The 15000-nt window shown below is 33.3% G+C and overlaps 3 non-coding genes across 3 annotated transcripts in view; all 3 read left to right on the top strand.

Moving 5' to 3' along the window:
• Positions 1-3641, top strand: part of LOC115630144 — a 4011-nt gene extending 370 nt beyond the window's left edge. The window contains exon 1 of the ribosomal RNA XR_003996015.1: positions 1-3641. This exon is cut by the window's left edge and continues 370 nt beyond it. This is a non-coding gene — a ribosomal RNA (large subunit ribosomal RNA).
• Positions 3642-9323: 5682 nt separating this feature from the next.
• LOC115630149 lies at positions 9324-11324 on the top strand. Its single transcript, XR_003996020.1, has one exon. It is a non-coding gene; the product is annotated as a small subunit ribosomal RNA (ribosomal RNA).
• A 747-nt stretch (positions 11325-12071) lies between these two features.
• LOC115630142 lies at positions 12072-12250 on the top strand. The gene has a single exon (XR_003996013.1). It is a non-coding gene; the product is annotated as a 5.8S ribosomal RNA (ribosomal RNA).
• The last annotated feature ends 2750 nt before the right edge of the window (positions 12251-15000 follow it).

Raw genomic sequence — 15000 nt, 5'->3', positions numbered from 1 at the left:
TGAGGGAAAGTTGAAAAGAACTCTGAATAGAGAGTTAAATAGTACGTGAAACTGCTTAGAGGTTAAGCCCGATGAACCTGAATATCCATTATGGGAAATTCATCATTATAATTATAATATTTAATAAATATTATTAATAATAGTGTGCATTTTTCCCATATAAGGACATTGTAATCTATTAGCATATACAAAAATTTATCATAAAATATGGCTTATAGTTTATTCAAATTATTATGGCTTGCCCATTGATAACATAGAATAAATGTCATTAAATTTGATAAAGTGCTGATAGATTGATATGAAATACAGTGTGTTAATTTTTCGAAATTATATAATGATATTTATATCTATGATATTTATATTTATTATAGGCACTTGTATGATTAACAATGCGAAAGATTCAGGATACCTTCGGGACCCGTCTTGAAACACGGACCAAGGAGTCTAACATATATGCAAGTCATTGGGATTTATTTTATAAACCTAATGGCGTAATTAACTTGACTACCAATACAAATGGGATTAGTTTTTAAATTATTTTATATAGTTTATTAATTCAATCCCGGGGCGCTCTATATAGTTATGTATAATAATATTTATATTATTTATACCTCTAACTGGAACGTACCTTGAGCATATATGCTGTGACCCGAAAGATGGTGAACTATACTTGATCAGGTTGAAGTCAGGGGAAACCCTGATGGAAGACCGAAACAGTTCTGACGTGCAAATCGATTGTCAGAATTGAGTATAGGGGCGAAAGACCAATCGAACCATCTAGTAGCTGGTTCCTTCCGAAGTTTCCCTCAGGATAGCTGGTGCATTTATATATTGCATAAAATAATCTTATCTGGTAAAGCGAATGATTAGAGGCCTTAGGGTCGAAACGATCTTAACCTATTCTCAAACTTTAAATGGGTAAGAACCTTAACTTTCTTGAAATGAAGTTTAAGGTTATGATATAATGTGCCCAGTGGGCCACTTTTGGTAAGCAGAACTGGCGCTGTGGGATGAACCAAACGTAATGTTACGGTGCCCAAATTAACAACTCATGCAGATACCATGAAAGGCGTTGGTTGCTTAAAACAGCAGGACGGTGGACATGGAAGTCGTAATCCGCTAAGGAGTGTGTAACAACTCACCTGCCGAAGCAACTAGCCCTTAAAATGGATGGCGCTTAAGTTGTATACCTATACATTACCGCTAAAGTAAATGATTCATATTTATATAAAAATATAAATTTTGAAACTTTAGTGAGTAGGAAGGTACAATGGTGTGCGTAGAAGTGTTTGGCGTAAGCCTGCATGGAGCCGCCATTGGTACAGATCTTGGTGGTAGTAGCAAATAATCGAATGAGACCTTGGAGGACTGAAGTGGAGAAGGGTTTCGTGTGAACAGTGGTTGATCACGAGTTAGTCGGTCCTAAGTTCAAGGCGAAAGCCGAAAATTTTCAAGTAAAAATATATATATATATACACAACATACATATTATTATTGATACACTTGAATAATTTTGAACGAAAGGGAATACGGTTCCAATTCCGTAACCTGTTGAGTATCCGTTTGTTATTAAATATGGGCCTTGTGCTCATCCTGGCAACAGGAACGACCATAAAGAAGCCGTCGAGAGATATCGGAAGAGTTTTCTTTTCTGTTTTATAGCCGTACTACCATGGAAGTCTTTCGCAGAGAGATATGGTAGATGGGCTAGAAGAGCATGACATATACTGTTGTGTCGATATTTTCTCCTCGGACCTTGAAAATTTATGGTGGGGACACGCAAACTTCTCAACAGGCCGTACCAATATCCGCAGCTGGTCTCCAAGGTGAAGAGTCTCTAGTCGATGGAATAATGTAGGTAAGGGAAGTCGGCAAATTAGATCCGTAACTTCGGGATAAGGATTGGCTCTGAAGATTGAGATAATCGGGCTTGATTGGGAAACAATAACATGGTTTATGTTCTCGTTCTGGGTAAATAGAATTTCGATTATTTTTAATGATCGTCATTTGTTCCCCGGATTGTTAGTTACGTAGCCAATTGTGGAACTTTCTTGCTAAAATTTTTAAGAATACTAATCTGGAGGGGTTAAACCTTTCAGTTTTAGCTCTTTTAAATTATAACGATTATCAATTAACAATCAATTCAGAACTGGCACGGACTTGGGGAATCCGACTGTCTAATTAAAACAAAGCATTGTGATGGCCCTAGCGGGTGTTGACACAATGTGATTTCTGCCCAGTGCTCTGAATGTCAACGTGAAGAAATTCAAGTAAGCGCGGGTCAACGGCGGGAGTAACTATGACTCTCTTAAGGTAGCCAAATGCCTCGTCATCTAATTAGTGACGCGCATGAATGGATTAACGAGATTCCTACTGTCCCTATCTACTATCTAGCGAAACCACAGCCAAGGGAACGGGCTTGGAATAATTAGCGGGGAAAGAAGACCCTTTTGAGCTTGACTCTAATCTGGCAGTGTAAGGAGACATAAGAGGTGTAGAATAAGTGGGAGATATTAGATTTCGGTTTAGTATCGCCAATGAAATACCACTACTCTTATTGTTTCCTTACTTACTTGATTAAATGGAACGTGTATCATTTCCTAGCCATTATACGGATATATTTTTATATATCTTATGGTATTGGGTTTTGATGCAAGCTTCTTGATCAAAGTATCATGAGTTTGTTATATAATTGCAAACAAATTCTAATAATGAGAGGATGCGCATTTATGTGTATTTTCAATTTATGAATTTGGTATAACTCCAATTACTCCGGTATGATCCAATTCAAGGACATTGCCAGGTAGGGAGTTTGACTGGGGCGGTACATCTCTCAAATAATAACGGAGGTGTCCCAAGGCCAGCTCAGTGCGGACAGAAACCACACATAGAGCAAAAGGGCAAAAGCTGACTTGATCTCGGTGTCCAGTACACACAGGGACAGCAAAAGCTCGGCCTATCGATCCTTTTGGTTTAAAGAGTTTTTAACAAGAGGTGTCAGAAAAGTTACCATAGGGATAACTGGCTTGTGGCGGCCAAGCGTTCATAGCGACGTCGCTTTTTGATCCTTCGATGTCGGCTCTTCCTATCATTGTGAAGCAAAATTCACCAAGCGTTGGATTGTTCACCCATGCAAGGGAACGTGAGCTGGGTTTAGACCGTCGTGAGACAGGTTAGTTTTACCCTACTAATGACAAAAACGTTGTTGCGACAGCATTCCTGCGTAGTACGAGAGGAACCGCAGGTACGGACCTATGGCACAATACTTGTTCGAGCGAACAGTGGTATGACGCTACGTCCGTTGGATTATGCCTGAACGCCTCTAAGGTCGTATCCGTGCTGGACTGCAATGATAAAAATGGGGCAATTTGCATTGTATGGCTTCTAAATCATTAAAAGTTTATATGCATTTATAAACGACAATGAATATGTGATGCCAATGTTATGAGTAACATAGTTAACTTTGGAGGATCTTCGATCACCTGGTGCCAATGCTAGTTACTTATTAAAACATTATTTAATACAATGACAAAGCCTAGAATCAATTGTAAACGACTTTTGTAACGGGCAAGGTGTTGTAAGTGGTTGAGCAGCTGCCATACTGCGATCCACTGAAGCTTATCCTTTGCTTGATGATTCGACGATATATATAATATGTTTATATATAAAAATATACGACTTCGCAATGGTTTTGTACATTGTGCATGTAGTATATATAATAATATATAATATATATATATAGAGTCAATCGAGAATCATCAATAATGGTAGCCGGTGTTTCACTCACTGTTGGTGGTGGTGTGTGTATTCATTAAGGCCTGCCATTATTATTAATTATTATTATTTTTTTTTTATATATATTTAACCTATATATATTATAACCACCCACCTATATACTACAAAATATTATACATAATGGTGTCCCTATGTATAAAATTAATATATACTTGTCTCTTTGAGCATGCGAAAAGTCTTAAGTATATAATAACTCTATGTATATCACTTTGGAATGTGTACATAGAGTATCAGAAATGTTATAAACAAGAACGCGCATGCCAATTACTATATTCTAGTATAGTATTGGCTCGTGTAAATATATAATATATACAAGTCAATATATACTTGCCCCTTGGAGCATATGCGAAAAGTCTTAAGTATATATGTATCACTATGAAATGTGTACATAAGTATATCAGAAATGTTACAAACAAGCACACCCGCACGCCAATTTTACTATATTATAGTATTGGCATGTGTAAATATATACTTGCCCTTGACTTGAGCATATGCGAAAAGTCTTAAGTATATAATAACTCTATGTATCACTATGGAATGTGTACATAGTATATCAGAAATGTTACAAACAAGCACACCCGCACGCCAATTTTACTATATTATAGTATTGGCATGTGTAAATATATACTTGCCCTTGACTTGAGCTTATGCGAAAAGTCTTAAATATATAATAACTCTATGTATCACTATGGAATGTGTACATAGTATATCAGAAATGTTACAAACAAGCACACCCGCACGCCAATTTTACTATATTATAGTATTGGCATGCATAAATATATACTTGCCCTTGACTTGAGCATATGCGAAAAGTCTTAAGTATATAATAACTCTATGTATCACTATGAAATGTGTACATAGTAGTATATCAGAAATGTTACAAACAAGCACACCCGCACGCCAATTTTACTATATTATAGTATTGGCATGTGTAAATATATACTTGCCCTTGACTTGAGCATATGCGAAAAGTCTTAAGTATATAATAACTCTATGTATCACTATGGAATGTGTACATAGTATATCAGAAATGTTACAAACAAGCACACCCGCACGCCAATTTTACTATATTATAGTATTGGCATGTGTAAATATATATAAATGTACATACAAAGTATGCATTTATTAAGGAATACAAATGTTTCTTAAATGTATCACATGGTATTATAATAAATATAGTGTGTTTATTCATTATAAACACACTATATATGAAGTAACCCATGTGTTAAAATAAATATAGTGTGTTTATTAATAATAAACACACTATATATGAAGTAACCCATGCATTAAAATACAGTGTGTTTATTCCAAATAAACACACTATAAACGTATTTAACCTATAGAGGTAAATGTCATTTTAGTCATATATTTTATATAAAATGCTACCGCATAAAGAAATAGTGGCACAAAACACCTATAGAGTCAGTGGTGTTCTCGCACCATGAAGAAAAATTTTCCTTCATAATATATACAAGTGTTTGTTCAAGCAACAGACACCATGTATATATAGGTGTTTTGTGCCACTACTTCTTTATGCTGTAGCATTTTATATGAAATGTATTACTAAAATAACATGCATTTGTATAGTTAAAATAAATATAGTGTGTTTATTCAAAATAAACACACTACATATGAAGTAGCTCATGCATTAAAATAAATATAGTGTGTTTATTCATAATAAACACACTATATATGAAATAACCTATGCATTAAAATATAGTGTGTTTATTCATTATAAACACACTATATATGAAGATACCCATGTGTTAAAATAAATATAGTGTGTTTATTCCAAATAAACACACTATAAATGTATTTATGTTTGGTTTGGAGGTGCATAAATACATGTTGAATTTAGTGGTACATTTTGAAAAAATGCTACCGCAGATAGAAGTAGTGGCACAAAACATACTTGTGGAGTGTGCTTCTGCACGAAGAAGTAAAATTACTTTTTCATATAAATTAATGTAGTGGCGGCATTAATAGTGCAGATGCATTTAGTATAGAATATATATGGGTTTTACTATAGTCTGGTTGAATTTAAAGTAAGCCTATATATAAAAATGGTGTCCCAAGGTATTAAAATAAATATAGTGTGTTTATTCATAATAAACACACTATAAATGTATTTATGTTTGGAGGTGCATAAAATACATATAATATATATGGGTTTTACTAAAGTCTGGTGGAATTTAAAGTAAGCCCATATATACAAATGGTGTCCCAAGGTATTAAAATAAATATAGTGTGTTTATTCGTAATAAACACACTATAAATGTATTTATGTTTGGTTATGGAGGTGCATAAATACATGTTGAATTTAGTGGTACATTTTGAAAAAATGCTACTGCAGATAGAAGTAGTGGCACAAAACATACTTGTGGAGTGTGCTTCTGCACGAAGAAGTAAAATTACTTTTTCATATAAATTAATGTAGTGGCGGCATTAATAGTGCAGATGCATTTAGTATAGAATATATATGGGTTTTACTATAGTCTGGTTGAATTTAAAGTAAGCCCATATATAAAAATGGTGTCCCAAGGTATTAAAATAAATATAGTGTGTTTATTCATAATAAACACACTATAAATGTATTTATGTTTGGAGGTGCATAAAATACATATAATATATATGGGTTTTACTAAAGTCTGGTGGAATTTAAAGTAAGCCCATATATACAAATGGTGTCCCAAGGTATTAAAATAAATATAGTGTGTTTATTCGTAATAAACACACTATAAATGTATTTATGTTTGGTTATGGAGGTGCATAAATACATGTTGAATTTAGTGGTACATTTTGAAAAAATGCTACTGCAGATAGAAGTAGTGGCACAAAACATACTTGTGGAGTGTGCTTCTGCACGAAGAAGTAAAATTACTTTTTCATATAAATTAATGTAGTGGCGGCATTAATAGTGCAGATGCATTTAGTATAGAATATATATGGGTTTTACTATAGTCTGGTTGAATTTAAAGTAAGCCCATATATAAAAATGGTGTCCCAAGGTATTAAAATAAATATAGTGTGTTTATTCATAATAAACACACTATAAATGTATTTATGTTTGGAGGTGCATAAAATACATATAATATATATGGGTTTTACTAAAGTCTGGTGGAATTTAAAGTAAGCCCATATATACAAATGGTGTCCCAAGGTATTAAAATAAATATAGTGTGTTTATTCGTAATAAACACACTATAAATGTATTTATGTTTGGTTATGGAGGTGCATAAATACATGTTGAATTTAGTGGTACATTTTGAAAAAATGCTACTGCAGATAGAAGTAGTGGCACAAAACTACTTCATGGAGTTAGCATCAGCACGAAGTAAAATTACTTCATATAATATTTAATGAACTGGGGCATCATTAAAATAATAGTGCTTATAGAGATGCGGTTGACGAATTATAATATGGCAGCAACATATAAATAAATAGACACATCAGTATAATAATATATAGTGGAGAAGCTTGATTCTATTATAGTAAATATTTTTTTATTATAATAGAAGGCTTGATAATTTAGTGGTATATTTTGAAAAAAAGTTGTCACATAAAGAAGTAGTGGCACAAAACTACTTCATGGAGTTAGCATCAGCACGAAGTAAAATTACTTCATATAATATTTAATGAACTGGGGCATCATTAAAATAATAGTGCTTATAGAGATGCGGTTGACGAATTATAATATGGCAGCAACACATAAATAAATAGACACATCAGTATAATAATATATAGTGGAGAAGCTTGATTCTATTATAGTAAATATTTTTTTTATTATAATAGAAGGCTTGATAATTTAGTGGTATATTTTGAAAAAAAGGTGTCACATAAAGAAATAGTGGCACAAAACTACTTCATATGGCAAAGAGAAATCAATGATTTCAAATAAATCCTGTATATTCGTAGCGTAATATACATAAAGATAGTTGTAATATTTTACTTCTATCGTTAATTTTTACTATGTATATGGTTCTTTCGTATCGACAGTTTGTTCCTTTTTATGGTTCATTACGACTGGTCGTTAGAATCCCTCTATACAGAAAAAGATATTTGGGAGTAGGAAAAACCAAACAAGTCCGACCTGGTTGCCCCTATATCGTTAATTAGTCTGGTGTGATACATTAAGAACTATGTTCTTAATGAGTTTTTGATATACTATAGGTGTATAAAAATTATACACAATTAATATAGTGTACAAAGACAGAAACACAGTACACATGTATTTATACATGTGTAAAATTTTATATATAGTTATTGGGGAGGCTATTATATAAAATGAAAAATTAATAGTTATAACTTGTTATGACTTATTAATAAAAAAAAAGTATTTGCGCTATATAAAATAGCGTTAAATAACAAAATGAACAAACAAACAAAAAGACACATTATTTGTGTATATATTTTTAATATGTACGCAAAAAATAGTGTGTTATATGTGTTGTATGTATATTTCTCCTACCCTAGCTCATCGCGAGTGAAGATGGGTAGAGTTATATATAATAACACACACACATAATATATGAAATTATAAATTTCATATTCAAAATGAATTAATTTATTTAATTCATACTAAATAAATGTTACAAGCACACAAATATTTTCAGAAAGTGAAAATATAAAAATATTTTTGAACGAAATGTTACATATTATTATAGATTAGTCTATAAAAATAAATGTTCATTATATATCCTACATTAATAATATTAATGCTTTATAAAAATATGTTACTACACACATAAAATACATGTTACCAAACATCAAAGGCATATTATTAAAAATGAATAATATATATATATATCCAAGAAAAATAATAATGCTTATGAATTTACTTAAAATGGGGATAACCAACACATACAAGTAAAACATATAAAATATATGTTACTTGAAATAAAAAGCATAAAAATATTATGCTTAAATATATATAAAATAACACAAATATATAAGCGAAGTGTTATTAAAAAAGCGTTGGTAATAAAAAGCATATTATAATAAAATGGAATAATATATAAACATTCAAACAAAAATAATATTATGCCAAAATATATATGGAGACCAAACACCCGATACACATATGTTTATTGAAATGAAAAAGCATTATATAATATTATTAAATATAAAAATGACGAATATGAATGCCGTATAAGAAGATGGCCATATACGTTAAGGATAGAACTTATTTGGACAAAAAAAATCTATATGTATATTATATTTTTATTCAAAAATATATTATTAAATTGCCAATTTTATAAAAAAAAATGTTGCCACACAATACATACAAAAGAAGTATATATTATATTGATAATGCAAAATATTTCCGCCCATACAAAAGCAAATGAAGAAAAACACACACTACTATATGTACAAATAAATCCGCCCGTCGCCGCCCTGGCAAAAAGCATTATTATGCAAAAATGTACACAGTACACAAAAAGTATATATAATATATATACAAGATTTTGTTCCGCCCAAACAAACAAAAGCTTAAAAAGCAAAACACAAATTATATATAAAATAACATTATTCTGGTTGATCCTGCCAGTAGTTATATGCTTGTCTCAAAGATTAAGCCATGCATGTCTAAGTACACACGAATTAACAGTGAAACCGCAAAAGGCTCATTATATCAGTTATGGTTCCTTTGATCGTTAACAGTTACTTGGATAACTGTGGTAATTCTAGAGCTAATACATGCAATTAAAACACGGACCTTTTGGAACGTGTGCTTTTATTAGACAAAAACCAAGCGGTCGCAAGATCGTTATATTGGTTGAACTCTAGATAACATGCAGATCGTATGGTCTTGTACCGACGACAGATCTTTCAAATGTCTGCCCTATCAACTTTTGATGGTAGTATTTAGGACTACCATGGTTGCAACGGGTAACGGGGAATCAGGGTTCGATTCCGGAGAGGGAGCCTGAGAAACGGCTACCACATCTAAGGAAGGCAGCAGGCGCGTAAATTACCCACTCCCAGCTCGGGGAGGTAGTGACGAAAAATAACAATACAGGACTCATATCCGAGGCCCTGTAATTGGAATGAGTACACTTTAAATCCTTTAACAAGGACCAATTGGAGGGCAAGTCTGGTGCCAGCAGCCGCGGTAATTCCAGCTCCAATAGCGTATATTAAAGTTGTTGCGGTTAAAACGTTCGTAGTTGAACTTGTGCTTCATACGGGTAGTACAACATACAATTGTAGTTAGTACTATACCTTTATGTATGGAAGCGTATTACCGGTGGAGTTCTTATATATATATAAAGATACTTGTTATTTTTTTTATATATACCTCCTATTTAAAAACCTGCATTAGTGCTCTTCATCGAGTGTTATTGTGGGCCGGTACAATTACTTTGAACAAATTAGAGTGCTTAAAGCAGGCTTCAAATGCCTGAATATTCTGTGCATGGGATAATGAAATAAGACCTCTGTTCTACTTTCATTGGTTTTTAGAACAAGAGGTAATGATTAATAGAAGCAGTTTGGGGGCATTAGTATTACGACGCGAGAGGTGAAATTCTTGGACCGTCGTAAGACTAACTTAAGCGAAAGCATTTGCCAAAGATGTTTTCATTAATCAAGAACGAAAGTTAGAGGTTCGAAGGCGATCAGATACCGCCCTAGTTCTAACCATAAACGATGCCAGCTAGCAATTGGGTGTAGCTACTTTTATGGCTCTCTCAGTCGCTTCCCGGGAAACCAAAGCTTTTGGGCTCCGGGGGAAGTATGGTTGCAAAGCTGAAACTTAAAGGAATTGACGGAAGGGCACCACCAGGAGTGGAGCCTGCGGCTTAATTTGACTCAACACGGGAAAACTTACCAGGTCCGAACATAAGCGTGTAAGACAGATTGATAGCTCTTTCTCGAATCTATGGGTGGTGGTGCATGGCCGTTCTTAGTTCGTGGAGTGATTTGTCTGGTTAATTCCGATAACGAACGAGACTCAAATATATTAAATAGATATCTTCAGGATTATGGTGTTGAAGCTTATATAGCCTTCAATTCATGGTGGATAGTAAAATGTTTATCATGATTGAATGTGTTTATATAAGTGGAGCCGTACCTGTTGGTTTGTCCCATTATAAGGACACTAGCTTCTTAAATGGACAAATTGCGTCTAGCAATAATGAGATTGAGCAATAACAGGTCTGTGATGCCCTTAGATGTCCTGGGCTGCACGCGCGCTACAATGAAAGTATCAACGTGTATTTCCTAGACCGAGAGGTCCGGGTAAACCGCTGAACCACTTTCATGCTTGGGATTGTGAACTGAAACTGTTCATATGAACTTGGAATTCCCAGTAAGTGTGAGTCATTAACTCGCATTGATTACGTCCCTGCCCTTTGTACACACCGCCCGTCGCTACTACCGATTGAATTATTTAGTGAGGTCTCCGGACGTGATCACTGTGACGCCTCGTGTGTTACGGTTGTTTCGCAAAAGTTGACCGAACTTGATTATTTAGAGGAAGTAAAAGTCGTAACAAGGTTTCCGTAGGTGAACCTGCGGAAGGATCATTATTGTGATATTTAATATCAAAATTAATGATACAAAGGTATTATTCAATAAATATTGATAATACCAAATATATATAATACTACCATATACACACACATATATTGCCATACATACACTATATACATATAAAATGTGTAAAATATAAAATTTTACACACAACATATATGACCTAAAGTAAATAAGTGTTGTACCTATTTTTCACGCAGACGTGTGTGAGAATGCCCAGGTTAATGCTTTAATATAATCGATGAAAATAATCCACATATTATTATATATGCTACAAAAAACTGATTATATTAAACTAAGTCTTTACGCAACATATTTATATAGAAAGGTCAATCAAATCAAATCAATACATATATATATGTTTTGATTTAAAATATATTATTGCTAAATAATTGTATTGCTTCATTATTAATTTATAAGTTGCATACAATGGAAAAAACATGCAATAATAAACACCTAAATTAAACAATGTTGTACCTATTTTTCACATACTACTTGTGTGTGTGAAAATGCCCAGGTTAATGTTTAATATAATCGATGAAAAATATTCAAATCCACACATATAAAATTATATATGCTACAAAAAACTGATTATATTAAACTAAGTCATTACGCAGCATTTATTTAGGTCTAAATACAATTTATTGAAGGAATTGATATATGCCAATAAAATGGTTGTATTTTTAATTTCTTTCAATAAAATCATATATGACATATAAAAACAAACAAAAACATCAATATAAAACTCTAAGCGGTGGATCACTCGGCTCATGGGTCGATGAAGAACGCAGCAAACTGTGCGTCATCGTGTGAACTGCAGGACACATGAACATCGACATTTTGAACGCATATCGCAGTCCATGCTGTTATGTACTTTAATTAATTTTGAAGTGCTGCTTGGACTACATATGGTTGAGGGTTGTAAGACTATGCTAATTAAGTTGCTTAATAAATATTTTGTTTAATATACAAAATATTTAAAGCATATGGTATATTATTGGATATATATATTCATATATTCATAATATTAAGAGCATATAATACAACAATATATATATGAAATGAAACACACACATCATCTCATAATATACAAACATATATTCCTATATAAAATTGTATATGAGAGTGATGAAAAGAAGAAAATTTATACTTTCTTTTTTTTCACACAATTCATTTAATACTGAGGAATGTCTAGCATAAAATACATTTTATCTAGAATTGCCTCTTATTAATGTTGTGCGAATATAAATATAAAAAGAATATAAAAAGTATAAAAATGATTGGGACTATGAACTTTTTCTTCTTTTAATTGAATTTTAATGGGTAGTTGTGTTCTCATTTCACATAAAATATATATATATATGTATTAAATTATTAGAAATATTTTTTTCTAATAAATGAAAATATATTTATACAACCTCAACTCATATGGACTACCCCCTGAATTTAAGCATATTAATTAGGGGAGGAAAAGAAACTAACAAGGATTTTCTTAGTAGCGGCGAGCGAAAAGAAAACAGTTCAGCACTAAGTCACTTTGTCTATATGGCAAATGTGAGATGCAGTGTATGGAAACATCTATATTCTAGTATGAGAAATTAACGATTTAAGTCCTTCTTAAATGAGGCCATTTACCCATAGAGGGTGCCAGGCCCGTATAACGTTAATGATTACTAGATGATGATTTCCAAAGAGTCGTGTGCTTGATAGTGCAGCACTAAGTGGGTGGTAAACTCCATCTAAAACTAAATATAACCATGAGACCGATAGTAAACAAGTACCAGTGAGGGAAAGTTGAAAAGAACTCTGAATAGAGAGTTAAATAGTACGTGAAACTGCTTAGGAGGTTAAGCCCGATGAACCTGAATATCCATTATGGGAAATTCATCATTATAATTATAATATTTAATAATATTATTAATAATAGTGTGCATTTTTCCCATATAAGGACATTGTAATCTATTAGCCATATACAAAAATTTATCATAAATATGCTTATAGTTTATTCAAATTATTATGGCTTGCCCATATTGATAACATAGAATAAATGTCATTAAATTTTGATAAAGTGCTGATAGATTGATATGAAATACAGTGTGTTAATTTTTCGAAATTATATAATGATATTTATATCTATGATATTTATATTATTATAGGCACTTGTATGATTAACAATGCGAAAGATTCAGGATACCTTCGGGACCCGTCTTGAAACACGGACCAAGGAGTCTAACATATATGCAAGTCATTGGGATTTATTTTATAAACCTAATGGCGTAATTAAACTTGACTACCAATACAAATGGGATTAGTTTTTAAATTATTTTTATATAGTTTATTAATTTCAATCCCGGGGCGCTCTATATAGTTATGTATAATAATATTTATATTATTATACCTCTAACTGGAACGTACCTTGAGCATATATGCTGTGACCCGAAAGATGGTGAACTATACTTGATCAGGTTGAAGTCAGGGGAAACCCTGATGGAAGACCGAAACAGTTCTGACGTGCAAATCGATTGTCAGAATTGAGTATAGGGGCGAAAGACCAATCGAACCATCTAGTAGCTGTTCCTTCCGAAGTTTCCCTCAGGATAGCTGGTGCATTTATATATTGCATAAAATAATCTTATCTGGTAAAGCGAATGATTAGAGGCCTTAGGGTCGAAACGATCTTACCTATTCTCAAACTTTAAATGGGTAAGAACCTTAACTTTCTTGAATGAAGTTTAAGGTTATGATTATAATGTGCCCAGTGGGCCACTTTGGTAAGCAGAACTGGCGCTGTGGATGAACCAACGATACGGTAAAATTTACGGTGCCCAAATTAACAACTCATGCAGATACCATGAAAGGCGTTGGGTGCTTAAAAAGCAGGACGGTGGACATGGAAGTCGTAATCCGCTAAGGAGTGTGTAACAACTCACCTGCCGAAGCAGCAACTAGCTTAAATGGATGGCGCTTAAGTTGTATACCTATACATTACCGCTTAAAGTAAATGATTCATCTAGTTATATAAAATATAAATTTTGAAACTTTGTTGAGTAGGAGGTACAATGGTGTGCGTAGAAGTGTTTGGCGTAGCCTGCATGGAGCCGCCCTTGGTACAGATTTGGTGGTTGGTTAGCAAATAATCGAATGAGACCTTGGAGACTGAAGTGGAGAAGGGTTTCGTGTGCAACAGTGGTGATCACGAGAGTCGGTCCTAAGTTCAAGGCGAAAGCCGAAAATTTTTCAAGTAAAATATATATATATACACAACATACATATTATTATTGATACACTGAAAAATTTGAACGAAAGGGAATACGGTTCCATTCCGTAACCTGTTGAGTATCCGTTTGTTATTATATGGGCCTTGTGCTCATCCTGGCAACAGGAACGACCATAAGAAGCCGTCGAGAGATATCGGAAGAGTTTTCTTTCTGTTTAATAGCCGTACTACATGGAAGTCTTCGCAGAGAGATATGGTAGGATGGGCTAGAAGAGCATGAAATATACTGTTGTGTCGATATTTCTCCTCGGACCTTGAAAATTTATGGTGGGGACCACGCAAAACTTCAACAGGCCGTACCAATATCCGCAAGCTGGTCTCCAAGGTGAAGAGTCTCTAGTCGATGGAATAATGTAGTAAGGGAAGTCGGCAAATTAGATCCGTAACTTCGGGAT

Source organism: Scaptodrosophila lebanonensis, unplaced genomic scaffold, assembly GCF_003285725.1.
Source record: "Scaptodrosophila lebanonensis strain 11010-0011.00,11010-0021.00 unplaced genomic scaffold, SlebRS2 tig00000337-arrow-arrow-pilon, whole genome shotgun sequence".
NCBI lineage: Eukaryota > Metazoa > Arthropoda > Insecta > Diptera > Drosophilidae > Scaptodrosophila > Scaptodrosophila lebanonensis.
This window is presented reverse-complemented; position numbering and strand designations above follow the sequence as displayed.